The sequence below is a fragment of the Silurus meridionalis genome, chromosome 3 (assembly GCF_014805685.1).
Source record: "Silurus meridionalis isolate SWU-2019-XX chromosome 3, ASM1480568v1, whole genome shotgun sequence".
Taxonomy (NCBI): Eukaryota; Metazoa; Chordata; class Actinopteri; order Siluriformes; family Siluridae; genus Silurus; species Silurus meridionalis.
In genome coordinates this window covers 5,173,153-5,189,558 of record NC_060886.1, presented here as the reverse complement: position 1 = coordinate 5,189,558, position 16,406 = coordinate 5,173,153, and the positions used below count along the sequence as shown (strand labels likewise).

General features: G+C 40.8%; 1 protein-coding gene across 1 annotated transcript in view; it reads right to left on the bottom strand.

Moving 5' to 3' along the window:
* Positions 1 to 16,191, bottom strand: part of gulp1a (GULP PTB domain containing engulfment adaptor 1a) — a 163,556-nt gene extending 147,365 nt beyond the window's left edge. Inside the window, 2 exon segments of the mRNA XM_046839005.1 lie at positions 15,770 to 15,951; positions 16,043 to 16,191. The gene's annotated coding sequence lies outside the window, so the exon portion shown is untranslated.
* Between the last annotated feature and the right edge of the window lie 215 nt (positions 16,192 to 16,406).

The following is a 16,406-nucleotide window of genomic DNA, read 5'->3' as shown; positions in this document are numbered from 1 at the left end:
TTAACAAAATTCTGGAAGGTGAAAGGATGCCTGAGGAATGGAGAAGGAGTGTGCTGGTACCGATCTTTAAGAATAAGGGAGATGTGCAGACTTGCAGTAACTACAGGGAAATAAAGTTGATGAGTCACACAATGAAGTTATAGGAAAGAGTAGTGGAAGCCAGGCTGAGAGAAAAGGTGACCATCTGTGAGCAACAGTATGGTTTCATGCCAAGGAAGAGCACCACAGATGCCTTATTTGCTTGAAGATTGTTGATGGAGAAGTATAGAGAAGGTCAGAAGGAGTTGCATTGTGTGTTCGTGGATTTTGAGAAAGGGTACGACAGGTTGCCGAGAGAGGAGTTGTGGTATTGTATAAGGAAGTCTGGTGTGTCAGAGAAGTATGTAAGGGTGATGCAGGACATGTATAAAGACAGTGTGACACCAGTAAAGTGTGCAGTAGGAACGACAGACTGGTTTAAGGTGAAGGTTGGACTGCATCAAGGATCGGCTCTGAGCCCTTTTCTGTTTGCAGTGGTGATGGACAGTTTGACGGAAGAGGTCAGACAGAAGTCTCCGTGGACAATGAATTTTTAACCAGATGATGGAAAAAAGGGTGATGAAAGTCAGTAGGTGAATGAGAGGGAGGGCAGTGGAGTGGTGCGGTTGCAGGGAGAAGAGGTGGAGAAGGTGGATGATTTTAGGTACCTGTGCTCAACAGCGCAAAGTTTTTGTTGGGAGTGATGACGATGGACAGGATTAAAAACAAGTTTATTAGAGGGACAGCGCATGTAGGACGTTTTGGAGACAAGGTGAGGGAGGCGAGATTGAGATGGTTTGGACATGTGCAGACATGGGATAATTTTAACTATAGTCTAAGGATACTGAACAACAGATTTTGCTTGGGTACATTTTCTCTGATAGAAGTAATGATGCTAAATGCCTATCACTGAACAATACATCTCAACAATGATGGAACTGTAATGAATAGTAATTTAGTGATGAACATACCATTCCAACCCAACACAGATGAGGATGAATTCCCTTTTTTAGCCTGGTTCCTCTCATTTCTTCCTCGTGCCATCTCAGGGAAATTGCATCAGTGAGACTGATGAGTTCTTTGCCGGTTCATCACTGTTCCTTCCTTGGACCACTTTTGATAGATACTGACCAATGCAGACCAGGAACATCTCACAAGAGCAGCAGTTTTGGAGATGCTCTGACCCAGTCGTCTAGCCGTCACAATTTGACCCTCGTCAAACCCGCTCAAGTTCACTTGCTGCCTAATAAAGCCCACCCAATAACAGGTGCAATGATAAAGAGATAATCAGTGTTATTCACTTCACCAGTTGTAATGTTATAATGTCATGTCAATGTTATGTCTGATCGGTGTATCTATTTAATATTATTTGGAGATGTTGGAGATTGTGTACTGGTTGATAAAACCTAATTGGCTTGATCTCTGATGCAATTTGCCCAGCATGAAAAATATTACCGCTTTCTTTATTCACATCTCACTCAACAAACAGCTTTCCTGGTATATACAGTAATTTGATGATACAGTAAATTGAGTAAGTTTGGAAATTTCTCATACAAGCACATGCCTAAGCAGGGTATTTGCAATGCATGTATAATCCTTTTAACTTGGGTTGATGGGAAGCTCATGAATAAAGCTTTTCAACAAAACCCTTTAACTGGAAAGCAGATGGACGAACTGACCCATTTTGCCAATATAAATATTTTAGCTGCACAATGCCTACAGCAAGTTGTATAGCGCTAAACAAATGGCTTTCTGCACATTGCTCATGAAATGTATATGAATTCGAGGATGTGCTGGTCTCTGCTACTCGCCTTCAGCAGCCATTTATAATGAAAACGAGCAGCCGCTTCGATTGCCTGACGTAAAGTCTGAGGCCATGGTGAGAGTGAAAGAAGAGGCTAATTTTCCAGACTGGCTTACAGAAAAGCAGAGACAATGCATCATGTAAAATACTCATGGAGAAAAGGCAGCATTCTGATGACTGCTTCAAAAGAGAGCAGTGCACTCGAGGCACAGCAAAGGCTAAATTGTGGGAAAATATTGGTTTGTACTATATCATTGCACAACGAGACATGCGTCTAGAAAAGAGTTTCAAATATTATAAATCTGTGACAACAGATTTGTCACATAGAAAACACTACAAATCCTTTATCAGAAGCAGTCTGTTACTGTTCAAGTGTGCATCAATAACTCTATATATGAGTGGACATAATGGCATCTTTTACTCCCATTATGATGTTTTCAGACCTAAATTGTGTCAATTGAATGTCACCATCTTTGAAACAGGAGACACTGAGCTTCCTACATTGGTCATTTTTTTTTGTGATATTACCTGAACATATGATGGCACACTGAACTCTCTGAACTCAAGGTAAGTGTAATGTTATTACTTAATTTATACAACATACAACTATAGCTTCATAAATTGCACACTTACATTAATTTTACTTACTATTGCACAGAAACGAATTTCCAAACCTAGCAACAATTTCAAACCAACCAACACTATCACAGCTTTATATGGCAGCTCAAGTGTATGAGCATAAAGCCTTTCAAAGAGTGGTGAAAACCACTCGACACCTATTTGGCACCCAGCTACCTTCCAATGAGCACTTTTACCACAGTAGATGTCTGCACAGAGTTTACATCATCGGGGACTGATATCCCATCATACCCCGGTAACAAACTGTTTAACCTTCTTCCTTACAGAAGAAGAGAAAAGAACATTTGCACCAGAAATAGCAAGTTCAGGGCCAGCTTTCATCCAACAACCATAACCCCACTGAAAGTCCCACTGCACTGATAGGACACTGTTTTAACTTTTTTTTTAACTAATTTTACTATCAGTAGTCATTAACAATTTCAGCTTCAACATGTACATTCATAATTAGAAATGTATATAATCAATTTCACAGCATCCTAGATTATCTTCTATATATCTGTATATGCACAATAACTTCTCTACCAATGTACATACAATGTACATATCTCATATATTATTACTTCATATATCTTCTATTTCTCTACATATATTGTCCTTTACACTCTCTTGCACATATTCAAATTTTTATTTCCATTTTTTTTTTATGCAAAAAAAAAAAATCCTCTCATGTGACTGTCAGATATCACTTATCCCTTACACTTGTTCCCAGTCATTCTTTATTAAAAGAGGTTTTAACAATGGAAATTGTCTCAAAGCATTTTTACAGAAATAAACAGGTTAAAAAGTATAAAAGAAAGTATCATTTTAGTGCCTATAAGTTTGTTCCTTATAATTAAGTTTATCCCTAATGAGCGAGTCAGTGGTGACTATGACAAGGAACATTTTCCTGAGACGGAACAAGGAAGAAATGAGAGGAACCAGGCTAAAAAGGGAACCCATCCTCATCTGTGTTGGGTTAGAATGGTATGACTATCACTGAATGAATATTCATTACAGTTCCATCATTGTTGAGATGTATTGTTCAGTGTTCATGTAACCTGTAGTCCTGAGCCAGTGTAGTAGACTGTTTATTAATTAGAGTTGATTACTACGGTAGCTCTTGAAGGTATATAAGGCTATGTCCACACTAATGTGTTTTCGTTTAAAAAACACATTTTTCATCCGTTTTGGTTTTCCGTCCACACCGAGATGGCGCTTTCAGTCAACGAAAACGTAGCTTTTTTGAAAACACTCTCATAAGTGGATACATTTGAAAATGCTGTGTACGCGTCGCAATTAGGACTGAAAACGAGGACGCATTTTTAGTAATTGCTGCGAAGTTTCAAAGAGCCAGAAAGTATATAAATGGTAGGCGAAAATGGTCGAAGGTCTTGCAAGAACCTTCTTGTATTTTGAGCGTTTTCAGACATTTCAGTGTGAATAAGCAACATTTGGGAAATGATTCAAAGCATTGGGCAATTTTTTATTATTATTTATTTATTTCCGATGAATCCGATTTTATTTTTTTTCAACCTCTACATGAAATGTTTTGCATATTATAATTATATAAAACCCTAATTCAGGGTATTTATGTTTAAAGAAAGAAAGAAAGAAAGAAAGAAAGAAAGAAAGAAAGAAAGAAAGAAAGAAAGAAAGAAAGAAAGAAAGAAAGAAAGAATCTATATCAGAGGAAAGAAAGCAGAATTGCTACTTGTTTGTGAGGTAATGTGTTGATTTTAGTGGAGTGTTTGGTTCTCTCGGGAGGTAAAAAGAAACTAATGTAAGATCAAGGTTTAGATGCATTTAATTGCTACTTCACCTCTGCTAGCTCGGCTGATTAGCGCAGCATTGTGGCACAGAAAAATGCTCCTGTTAGCAGCTTTTGGGTTTTAAATTAGCTTTACTTTTCTTACATTGAAATCCACACTATTACACTGAAGCTCCACTGCAGCGACAAAATATTTACCATAGAGACGAGTGTCTACAGCACTGGTCCAGGACCACTCATGAAGAGAGCGATTACATCATCACAGGCCAGGCTCTCCACTGATTTCTAACCCTTTCACAAGAATATAGGAGAATTAGAGCAGGACTATTCAGAACATGACAAGTTAACAAATGCGCTAATAAGTTAGCATGCCTTTACTCTGCGTCTGCGTCTGAGACTGAAAGAAAGAAAGAAAGAAAGAAAGAAAGAAAGAAAGAAAGAAAGAAAGAAAGAAAGAAAGAAAGAAAGAAAGAAAGAAAGAAAGAAAGAAAGAAAGAAAGAAAGAAAGAAAGAAAGAAAGAGGCATTTTTTATAAAAAGAAAAATACAGAGACATAAAGAATGAGAGAGAGTGACCTAAGGAAGGAAGAAAGGAAGTTAATAACATTTATAACAGAAATATAAAGGAAAAAAATAAAGCTGGCAAAGAATTAGCCTAATCAGCTAATAATAATAATAATCTTATTTTATTTTTTAACTACATTCATTATATTTAAGTTGATCATGTTTTAAATAAAGAAGACTGAGAGCTCAAGGCTCTTATTAAAGAACTCGAAATCCTCAGAAAATGAAATAGAAATGCCTCATGAACGAGCTTTACCCAAGATTCGCCCCACCTATTAATTTTCCCCCTTTTGCCCAAATGCATTAACACTTGAGAATGATGAATTTCTCAGCACTGCAGTGTGAATCCGAGAGGACCAACTGTAACCTCATTAAAACCTCAGAGTCATGCTTCCTGGGAAATTAGGACAGAATTTCTGTACAGCAAAAAGAAACTTGAACAGAATACAAACAAACTAACAAGGGGTGAAAAAAGGGACAAAAATGTAAAACTAATCGTTAACATTTTCGTTAACCAATAGCAGAAACAGTAGTGTGTAGAACATACAACACAGTGTAAAAAATATACTGTATATACAGGGAGTGCAGAATTATTAGGCAAGTTGTATTTTTGAGGATTAATTTTATTTGAGGATTTAATTTGAACAACAACCATGTTCTCAATGAACACAAAAAACTCATTAATATCAAAGCTGAATATTTTTGGAAGTAGTTTTAGTTTTAGCTATTTTAGGGGATATCTGTGTGTGCAGGTGACTATTACTGTGCATAATTATTAGGCAACAACAAAAACAAATTCATACCCATTTCAATTATTTATTTTTACCAGTGAAACCAATATAACATCTCAACATTCACAAATATACATTTCTGACATTCAAAAACCAAACAAAAACAAATCAGTGACCAATATAGCCACCTTTCTTTGCAAGGACACTCAAAAGCCTATGTAACCTTGGTTCCCTGAGGGAACGAGACGCTGCAACAACGCTTTGTAAATGCTTCCACGTTTGAACTCTGAACCATGTGTGTAATTGGTGTGTGACAGACCTCAGGGTGCTGCGAAGGAAACGTGTTAGTAACCTTTTTTTTCATAGTGACTGCTCGGCAAGCAAAGCATGATAAGCCGCAATAGCTGAAGGTAAACCTTTAGGGTAAAAGGAGACAACCCTTTAGCAAACTGCTCTTGAAGAAATTCCAGCACTGGGCCAACCAGGGAGTTCACTGGGTCTAAGTGGTGACCTATGCACCATGTAGTAAACAGGCACAATTTGCGGGATACGGCCTCCTCATGGAGTGAGCTCTGGACTGGATAATGGTAAACACTAGAGAGGGTGTTTGAGAAGGTTTACGGTTTACTGGCCAGCATGGGGTTACCAGGAGAAGACACTCTCCCAAAGGCAGAGCTACAGGGGGAAAAAGCATACAGGCGGTGCATCAGCTACGCCTGTACCATGGCGTCCAGCCCAAGAGGAGCTGGGTGAGTAAGGGAGAACCAGAGGAAACAGTGCTCTGTAAAATCTTCTCCATATTTGCTCCACCACTTCCGGGTGGAGCCTCTATTCCCCAGACCTTGGCCCTTGCCTTAATAGGGTGTCTGCTCTTTGATTCAACCGCTCAGGAATGTATAGTGCCCCCCCGCTGGTTAATTTAGAAGATCACCGATCTGTTGCCTGTTTGGACCAACACTTGATTGTCCCTTAGGTCTGAAAGGAAATGCTTTTATGCTAGAAGTGTGGCCAGAATCTCCAGGCAGTTGATGTGCCACAAAAGATGGGGCCCTTTCCATAGACTTTGGGCAGAGTGGTCATGAGTGGGTGAGGGAACCCGTGAGGAAAGCATCAGTCAATAACATTACTTTGCAAGGACACTCAAAAGCCTGCCATCCATGGATTCTGTCAGTGTTTTGATCTGTTCACCATCAACATTGCGTGCAGCAGCAACCACAGCCTCCCAGACACTGTTCAGAGAGGTGTACTGTTTTCCCTCCTTGTAAATCGCACATTTGATGATGGACCACAGGTTCTCAATGGGGTTCAGATCAGGTGAACAAGGAGGCCATATCATTAGATTTTCTTCTTTTATACCCTTTCTTGCCAGCCACGCTGTGGAGTACTTGGGCGTGTGTGATGGAGCATTGTCCTGCATGAAAATCATGTTTTCTTGAAGGATGCAGACTTCTTCCTGTACCACTGCTTGAAGAAGGTGTCTTCCAGAAACTGGCAGTAGGACTGGGAGTTCAGCTTGACTCCATCCTCAACCCGAAAAGGCCCCACAAGCTCATCTTTGATGATACCAGCCCAAACCAGTACTCCACCTCCACCTTGCTGGCGTCTGAGTCGGACTGGAGCTCTCTGCCCTTTACCAATCCAGCCACGGGCCCATCCATCTGGCCCATCAAGACTCACTCTCATTTCATCAGTCCATAAAACCTTAGAAAAATCAGTCTTGAGATATTTCTTGGCCCAGTCTTGACGTTTCAGCTTGTGTGTCTTGTTCAGTGGTGGTCGACTTTCTGCCTTTCTTACCTTGGCCATGTCTCTGAGTATTGCACACCTTGTGCTTTTGGGCACTCAGTGATGTTGCAGCTCTGAAATATGGCCAAACTGGTGGCAAGTGGCATCTTGGCAGCTGCACGCTTGACTTTTCTCAGTTCACGGGCAGTTATTTTGCGCCTTGGTTTTCCACACGCTTCTTGCGACCCTGTCGACTATTTTGAATGAAACGCTTGATTGTTCGATGATCACGCTTCAGAAGCTTGGCTATTTTAAGACTGCTGCATCCCTCTGCAATATATCTCACTATTTTTGACTTTTCTGAGCCTGTCAAGTCCTTCTTTTGACCCATTTTGCCAAAGGAAAGGAAGTTGCCTAATAATTATGCACACCTGATATAGGGTGTTGATGTCATTAGACCACACCCCTTCTCATTACAGAGATGCACATCACCTAATATGCTTAATTGGTAGTAGGCTTTCCAGCCTATACAGCTTGGAGTAAGACAACATGCATAACGAGGATGATGTGGTCAAAATACTCATTTGCCTAATAATTCTGCACTCCCTGTATATATATAGAAAGAAAAGACTAAACAATGTCCAAGTAGGTTCTGGGTTCAAGAAAACAGGTCAAAGAAAAGTTCTCCATAACAACGGTGAGTGTGAGCGAGAGCGGCACAGAGCTCCTGCTGGTCTAATGGAGATAAATGTCTACATGTGCAAATGTTTTTATTGAAAGAAAAGGTCAGTATAATGGAGCTGTGAGCCTGGAGACACGCTCAAGAATGCTTTTTTTCCCCCACACTGACTGGCATTACAATATCAGTCTTTAAAAACAATATGACATGACGTTTGCATTTTGATTATTTCTCAGTTAGAATGGACTTGTTTTGGGATTTTGCCAATTTATTTTCATACTCTCGCAAATCTAGTAAACAGAACCGCGAGACGCTCAGTAGGCAGCAATACGGTGAGCAGCCTGGCCTTCAAACTCAGCCAAAACAAGGAGCTTAGATTACAGTGTCCTTGTCCTCCATAAGAAAGCCAGGCTAATGATGTTATTTATAATGAACAGTAAAGAGCCTACTAGATAAATAAGATAATTATGTGCAGTTATAGGCACATTAGCAAGGACTACATTATCCATAATATTAGTCATTTTTGACAATAAATGGACATTTGTTGTCACCCAGATATGGATGGGTTCCTGTTTGAGTCGGGTTCCTCTCGAAGTTTCTTCCTCTTGACATCTCAAGGAGATTTTCCTTGCCACAGTTACCACTGGCTCGCTCATTAGAGATAATCTTGGAAAGTATTCAAACCTGGAAAGTATTCAAAGGGCTTCATTTTTAAAATGAAGCCCGTTTATCATTTACTTCTTCAAAAATTACACTATAATGACAATGTGAAAGAGGTTTGTTTTAAATCTTTGCAAATTTATAAAATAAAAAAATAAAAAAACTTATGTAACCTTGGTTCCCTGAGGGAACGAGACGCTGCAACAACGCTTTGTAAATGCTTCCACGTTTCGAACTCTGAACCATGTGTGTAATTGGTGTGTGACAGACCTCAGGGTGCTGCGAAGGAAACGTGTTAGTAACCTTTTTTTTCATAGTGACTGCTCGGCAAGCAAAGCATGATAAGCCGCAATAGCTGAAGGTAAACCTTTAGGGTAAAAGGAGACAACCCTTTAGCAAACTGCTCTTGAAGAAATTCCAGCACTGGGCCAACCAGGGAGTTCACTGGGTCTAAGTGGTGACCTATGCACCATGTAGTAAACAGGCACAATTTGCGGGATACGGCCTCCTCATGGAGTGAGCTCTGGACTGGATAATGGTAAACACTAGAGAGGGTGTTTGAGAAGGTTTACGGTTTACTGGCCAGCATGGGGTTACCAGGAGAAGACACTCTCCCAAAGGCAGAGCTACAGGGGGAAAAAGCATACAGGCGGTGCATCAGCTACGCCTGTACCATGGCGTCCAGCCCAAGAGGAGCTGGGTGAGTAAGGGAGAACCAGAGGAAACAGTGCTCTGTAAAATCTTCTCCATATTTGCTCCACCACTTCCGGGTGGAGCCTCTATTCCCCAGACCTTGGCCCTTGCCTTAATAGGGTGTCTGCTCTTTGATTCAACCGCTCAGGAATGTATAGTGCCCCCCCGCTGGTTAATTTAGAAGATCACCGATCTGTTGCCTGTTTGGACCAACACTTGATTGTCCCTTAGGTCTGAAAGGAAATGCTTTTATGCTAGAAGTGTGGCCAGAATCTCCAGGCAGTTGATGTGCCACAAAAGATGGGGCCCTTTCCATAGACTTTGGGCAGAGTGGTCATGAGTGGGTGAGGGAACCCGTGAGGAAAGCATCAGTCAATAACATTACGCGAAGGCAAGTAGCCCCCAACACAGGGCCCTGTAACCCCCAGAGTGGGACACACCCCATTGAACCGGGGGAGACAAGACCCGAACTGAACTGTATAGTCTTTTTCTACAGTGCACAGGACCCACTGAGACATATGGTGAGGTGCACATTCCCCCCTGGCAGAGACCCCAAAAAAAACTCCTGGCTGTCAGGATCTTTTGGCTGAAGCCGTTCTATTGAAGATGGCGGTCCTCAGATTTGTCAGCTTCTTGGGCCTCAGCCTGAGGCATCTCCCGGGGTCCCTTGTTTCTGGATTTCATTCGTGCTGGGTTGGGGCTGCACCCGCCGAGTAGCCCCATGAGAGCAGCGAGGAAGAGACTGCTGGAAAGCCGCCTCCTGGAATTTCTCAACGACCTTGTTTAAAGTATTACCGAACAGGCCAGTTGGCACCACAGGGGCGTCCAGCAGAACGGCTCTATCCCTGTCAGACAAATCTTCCAGGGTGAGCAAGAGGTGTCTCTGTGTATAGACCAGAGCAGACATAGACCAGCCATTCTCTTTCGTGGCCCTGAGAGCCAGGTCTGTTGCACGACACAGCTCTTTAACCACATGACTGCCTGTAGGCACTCCCTTGTCGATCTCTCGCAGCCAGTCAGCCTGATAAGCCTGTAACACAGCCATGGTGTAAAAGCCTGCCCACTCTGAAGACTACCTCGGCTTTGGTGGGTAGTACCGGGATTTAAGGGACAATGCAGCACCCGGGTAAAGGGTTTGCCAGCCAGTGTCTCTTCAACCTGGGGCATCGCCCCACAATGCAGGTCTGGGAAAAACAGCAGACCCCGGCATGGAGGCACCGACATCGGTTGCAGGAAACATTCATCCAGCTGGCTTAAGGGATGTTGTTTCTGCATATTAGCTGGCCAGGTGATATCCAGCTGGGCTACAGCCCGAGTCACTACCTCAAACTGCTCCTCAAATTGAACTGGCTGTGAGGCGTATTCTCTATGGGATCGCTGACGTTCATACGTATTACATACATTACATACATACCCAAACATTCCCAAAGCGTTGTCAACGCATTTGGAGTTCCTGAAAGGGAATTACATGTACATAAGTATTCACAGCCTTTGCCATGACACTCAAAATTGAGCTCAAGTGCATCCTGTTTCCACTGATCATCCTTGAGATGTTTCTACAACTGAATTGGAGTTCAACTGTGGTATATTCAGTTGATTGGAAATGATTTGGAAAGGCACACATATGTCTACATAAAGGTCCCACAGTTAACAGTGCATGTCCAAACCAAGGTATAAAGTCCAAGGATGTCTGTAGATCTACAAAACAGGACTGTATCGAGGCACAGGTCTGAGGAAGGGTAAAAGGAGAATTCTGCAGCATTGAAGGTCCCAGTGAGCACTGTGGCCTCCATTATCCATAAATAGAAGTTTGAAACCACTAGGACTCTTCCTAGTTTGGGTCGCCCGGCTAGTCTGAGCAATCGTGGTTAAAGTGCCTTAGCCTTGAAGCCCAGACTTGAACCCAATTGAACATCTCTGAAAGGATCCGAAAATGGCTGTGCACCGATGCTCCCCATCCAACCTGATGAAGCTTGAAATTTTCTGCTAAGAAGAATGTGAGAAACTGCCAAAAAATTGTTGTGCCAAGCTTGTAGCATCATACTCAAAAAGACTTAAGGCTAGTTCAGGTGTTTTACCTGGCTCTGACCTTGACCCAGTTTTCCATTTTGGATCTATTCCAAAATCTAATCAGTTCATCTGCTGGTTGCAATGATAACTGTATAAATCCTATACACAACCACTTCAACCACTCTCCACATTTTAGACAGACGTGCATACAGACTGAGGAAAAGACAGACTGTCTAGTTTCAGAGGAATAAGAACAACATAATAAGGTAGAAATGTAACAGATGCCTGTACATGTTATACAGAAGTTTACATGCAATACATCTGCTTTTAAGTAGATTTATAATGAGGAGGATTACAGACTAAAAGAACTTCAGTTACTTTGACACTTAAGTGCAAAGGTGGTTTATTATTTGCAGTGCAGCTCTCAGTATTTACAGTCCAAAAGTGTGTACAGAAATCCCAACAGTGCAAACGCTCAGCCGAAAAAAAAAGATCTATATAATCACTTCTACAAGGAACTGAACAACTATTAAATCTCTGTATTTGTTCTGTTCTGGTTTACCACCAACACATCCCAATCCCACAATTATCTAATATAGGGACTAAAGTATTAAGTTGTACATAATTATTCCCAAAAATGTTACCATATACTTGGAGGTACACAATGAACAGCACCATGAAAATATGGTTTTATGGATTAAAATGGAAAATCTCCCACTTTAGAGCTCTGACCTCAACCCTATTGAATACCTTTAGGATGAGTTGGAATGCTGACTCCATCCCAGGCCTCTTCACCCCACCCTAGATTAGTATCTGACTTTACTAACATCCTTGTGGCTGAATGAGCACAAAATCTCCACAAGCACACTCCAAAATTTAAAGGAACATCTTCCCAGAAGAGTGAAGGTTGTTATACAAGAAAATAGGGACTATCTGTGGAACAGGATGTTCAAAAAGCCACATATGAATCATGTGCTCAGGTGTCCAAAAACCTTTGCCCATATATTGTAGCTCAACAGGTGGCATGTTACTTTAACCCAAAAGGATTAGATTAAACTCAAGAACTACTTTCAGGCACTCGCTAAGCCTAAAACCCTTCATTTATATCCTATCTGCCATGAAACAGATCCTGCACGGCAGATTTCCCAATACAGGTGTTCCCGTAGTGCTTAAAACCCTGCTGTTTAATACTGAAGTAGCTCAGTGTTTGATTAGCTCTTATAGTACTGCATGATTACAGTTCTCTCTGGACCCTGTCAGAAGTGTTAAACTGTGTTTTTCATTGTCGCTGAAGTTAAGCATACTCTAGTGCAGGGGTCACCAACCTTTTCTACACCAGTTCTGTTTTGAAAATATTGAATTGACATGAAATCCTATAAAGAAATTATTTTACTAAATAACAGAACAATAATGAGCTGAACCTGTTGCAAATTATGTTTTCTGAAATGGCACTGTATGCAAATTTGGATAGTGGATCTTAAAGGGCAAAACATAAATCAGCATCCCTGTATAATACTTGTGACCCTGTAGCAACTCTTCCACAGCCCTGTACTGGGTCACAACCAGGTGGTTGGGGTTCTCTGTTCTAGTTAACCTCTTTTGTAAAAATAGGAAAAAAGGTTATTGTCAACACATGAATAGAATAGATGCATTTACTTGCCACATATACATAACAGCACAGTGAAACTCTAATCTTCTCATTTCCCAGTGATGTTAGGAAGCCAGGGTCAGACATGATACAGCTCCCCTGGAGAACAGAAGATTAAGGGCCTTGCTCAAAGGCCCAAGAGTGGCAGCTTGGAGATACTGGGGCTTGAACCCCTGACCGCCGATCAGTAACCGACAGCTTTAACCACTGAGCTACCCACTGAATATTAACAATAAAATATTAGTCAGGGAAATGAGCAAAATTACACATAAAACAAGTTATTGTGGGATAGAACCTTCTTTAAATCAGGCAATGTTCCTTGAGCTTCAAACAGTTAAAAGATTGTGTGAACCAAAATTTGGATTTACATTTTTCATCAAAGATTTAAATCATTTCCACTACCTTTGCACACAAGGCATAGAAGTAAGAACCCTGTTTTGAGCTTTTTTCAAATCTGCAAATGAGGTCTCAGGGGTTTGATTCATGTTTATTTCCTGACCAAAGGTTTGTTGTTAAGACCATTAAGAGCATCATATTTTGTATATATCTTAGTATGTATGTATATTTGTATCTCTTCTATCATAAGGTTAATGCAGAATAGTACATAATGCATAGTTGCATAGCTTTTTAAACAATACATCTCAATAAATGAGATTATTATTAAAAAAGTTGATTTATTTTAGTAATTCAATACAAAAAGTGGAACTCGTATATTATATAGATTCATCGCACACAGACTGATATATTTCAAGTGTTTATTTTTTTTCCATATTGATGATTATGGCTTACAGCTAACGAAAGAACCCAAAATTCACTATCTCAGAAAATAAGAATATTGTGAAAGAGTATAATATTGGAGACTCGTGGTGTCACACTCTAATCAGCTAATTAACTTAAAACACCTGCAAAGGTTCATAAACCTTTAAATGATGTCTCAGTCTGGTTCAGGCTACACACTCATGGGGGAAGACTGCTGACTTGACAGTTGTACAGAAGACTATCATTGACACCCTGCACATGGAGGGTAAGACACGAAAGGTCATCACTAAAGAAGCTGCTGTTCACAGAGTGCTGTATCCAGGCACATTAATGGAAAGTTAAATGAAAGAAAAAAAAATGTGGTAGAAAAACGTGAAATAAAGCCCATTCAAGAATTTGAGGGAGATTTACAGAGTGGACTGCAGCTGGAGTTGATGTTTGGCTACAACTGACACATTCTTTCAGACAACATCAGAGGTGTTTTACCTGGACAAAGGACAAAAAGGACTGGACTGATTCTCAGTGGGCCAAAGTCGTCTTTTCAGATGAAAGGAAAGATCTTTTAGCATTTCATTTGGAAATCAAGGTCCCAGAGTCTGGAGGAAGAGAGGAGAGAAACAGAATCCAAGTTGCTTGAGGTCTAGTGTAAAGTTTGCACATTCAGTGGTGGTCATGTGATCTGCTGGTGTTGGTTCACTGTGTCTTATCAAGTCGAAGGTCAGCACAGCCGTCTACCAGGAAGTTTTAGAGCACGTCATGCTTCCCTCTGCTGACCAGCTTTATTGAGATGCTGATTTCATTTTCCAGCAGGATTCAGCATCTGCCCACACTGCCAAAAGTACCAATACCTGATTTAAGGGATTCCATGTGCTTGATTGGCCAGCCTACTCACCTGACCTTAACCCCATGGAGAATCTATGGGGTATTGTAAAGACGGAAGAGCTGAAGGCCACTATCAGAGCAACCTGGCCTTCTGTAACACATCAGCAGCATCACAGAACGATCGCCTCTATGATACTGCAGTAATTCATGCAAAGGAACCCAGACCGAGTATTGAGTTCTGTACATGTTCATACTTTTCAATAGTCCAACATTTCTGTGTTCAAAATCTTTTTTTTTTTTTAAGTAATATAAACATTTTATAAGATTGTTAATGGATGTGGTGAGGGAAAATATGCAGGTATTTGGTTTGAAAGAGGCAGATGTGGAGGGGCGGATCACCAAGCTGCCAATCCTGGGCCCTTGAGCAAGGCCCCTTAACCCTTTGTGCTCCAGCAGTGCTGTATCATGGCTGACCCTCATCACCAGTTTCCTAGCTAACATCACTGATATATGCATAAAGATGTGCTTTAATTAATGTATATGTGACAAATAAATGTTACTTTCTTTTTTTCTTTCACAAGAAAAGAAAGACTGGTTTACACAATTTTAGACTGAAAATATAAATGTCAATGTCTTCTTTTTTTAACTAAACAAGTTTAAACCTCAAATATACAAACTAATACATGTATGTTGCTTACATGTTATTGTAGAACTAAATATAATGTAATCAATGTTTTGCAGTTATTACAGGGAACTGAGATAAGACATGGGCAAATATCTCCCGGATCTAAAAAAAATCAGAATATAAGTTAAAATAAAATGTATTAAGACTGTAGGAGTTACATCATGTTTATTCAATAATGTGTTGCAGCACTGAACTGTAGATGTTCTGACCAAAAGTCTAGAAATGAGGTCAAGTATACAAATCTACAGTTCAACAACAAGGGGTTTTGCTTGAAAACATTCAAAAGTTGCAACAATGGTTACAAGTCAAACACACACACACACACACACACACACACACACACACACACACACTCTCTCTCTCTCTCTCTCTCTCTCACTCAGAAAGGTTTTTTAAAGATATTTTTAGATCTTAGGATATTCTGTAACATTTTCAGTAACACACTGCGATGCTCTTGCAGCATCCATGTTAGAAAATGAACCTGCTGCTGTAAGAGCGCCCGCGCGCCCGAGCGCGCGCACACACACACACACAAACACACACTCCGCCGCAGCGTGTAAATCTCCCGAACTGGTTCAAAACTTACCCCAAAACTCGGTGCACTGTTCACAAAGCTCACACACACACACACACCATATCCATGCCCGAGTACAGAAGTTCCACCAACACTAAATCGGGTCGTGCACTTTTTTTTCCACCACTGTCACTTTTCTGCCACAAACAAACCAAACAAACCAGAGCGCGAGCCTGTGCAGATCTCTGACTTTCCTAAAAAAAAAAACTATTCTTATTATTTCAAAAAAAAAAAGCGCAAGCTGGTGAATTATTCTTGCTGTTATTATTAATAACACAATCTTACCAGAAAAAGTAGAAATTATCCCAGGCTATGCGCGTGCGTGGGTACGTGGGTGTGTGTAGACTGAGATCGGCTCCAAAAGCGCTCTCTCCTCCTCAACAAGCCAAACCCACTATCTGTCACACACACACACACAAAGAGAGAGAAAGAGAGAGAGAGAGAGAGAGAGAGAGAGAAAGAAAAAAAACATACACAAAGAGAGAGAGAGAGAGAGAGAGACATACACACATACACAAGAGAGAGAGAGAGAGACATACACACATACACAAGAGAGAGAGAGACACACACACACACACACACACATATACACACACTATGGAACGCCACAAATGACAAAAAGTCTCCAAATGCTCCCAAGCACGTTTAG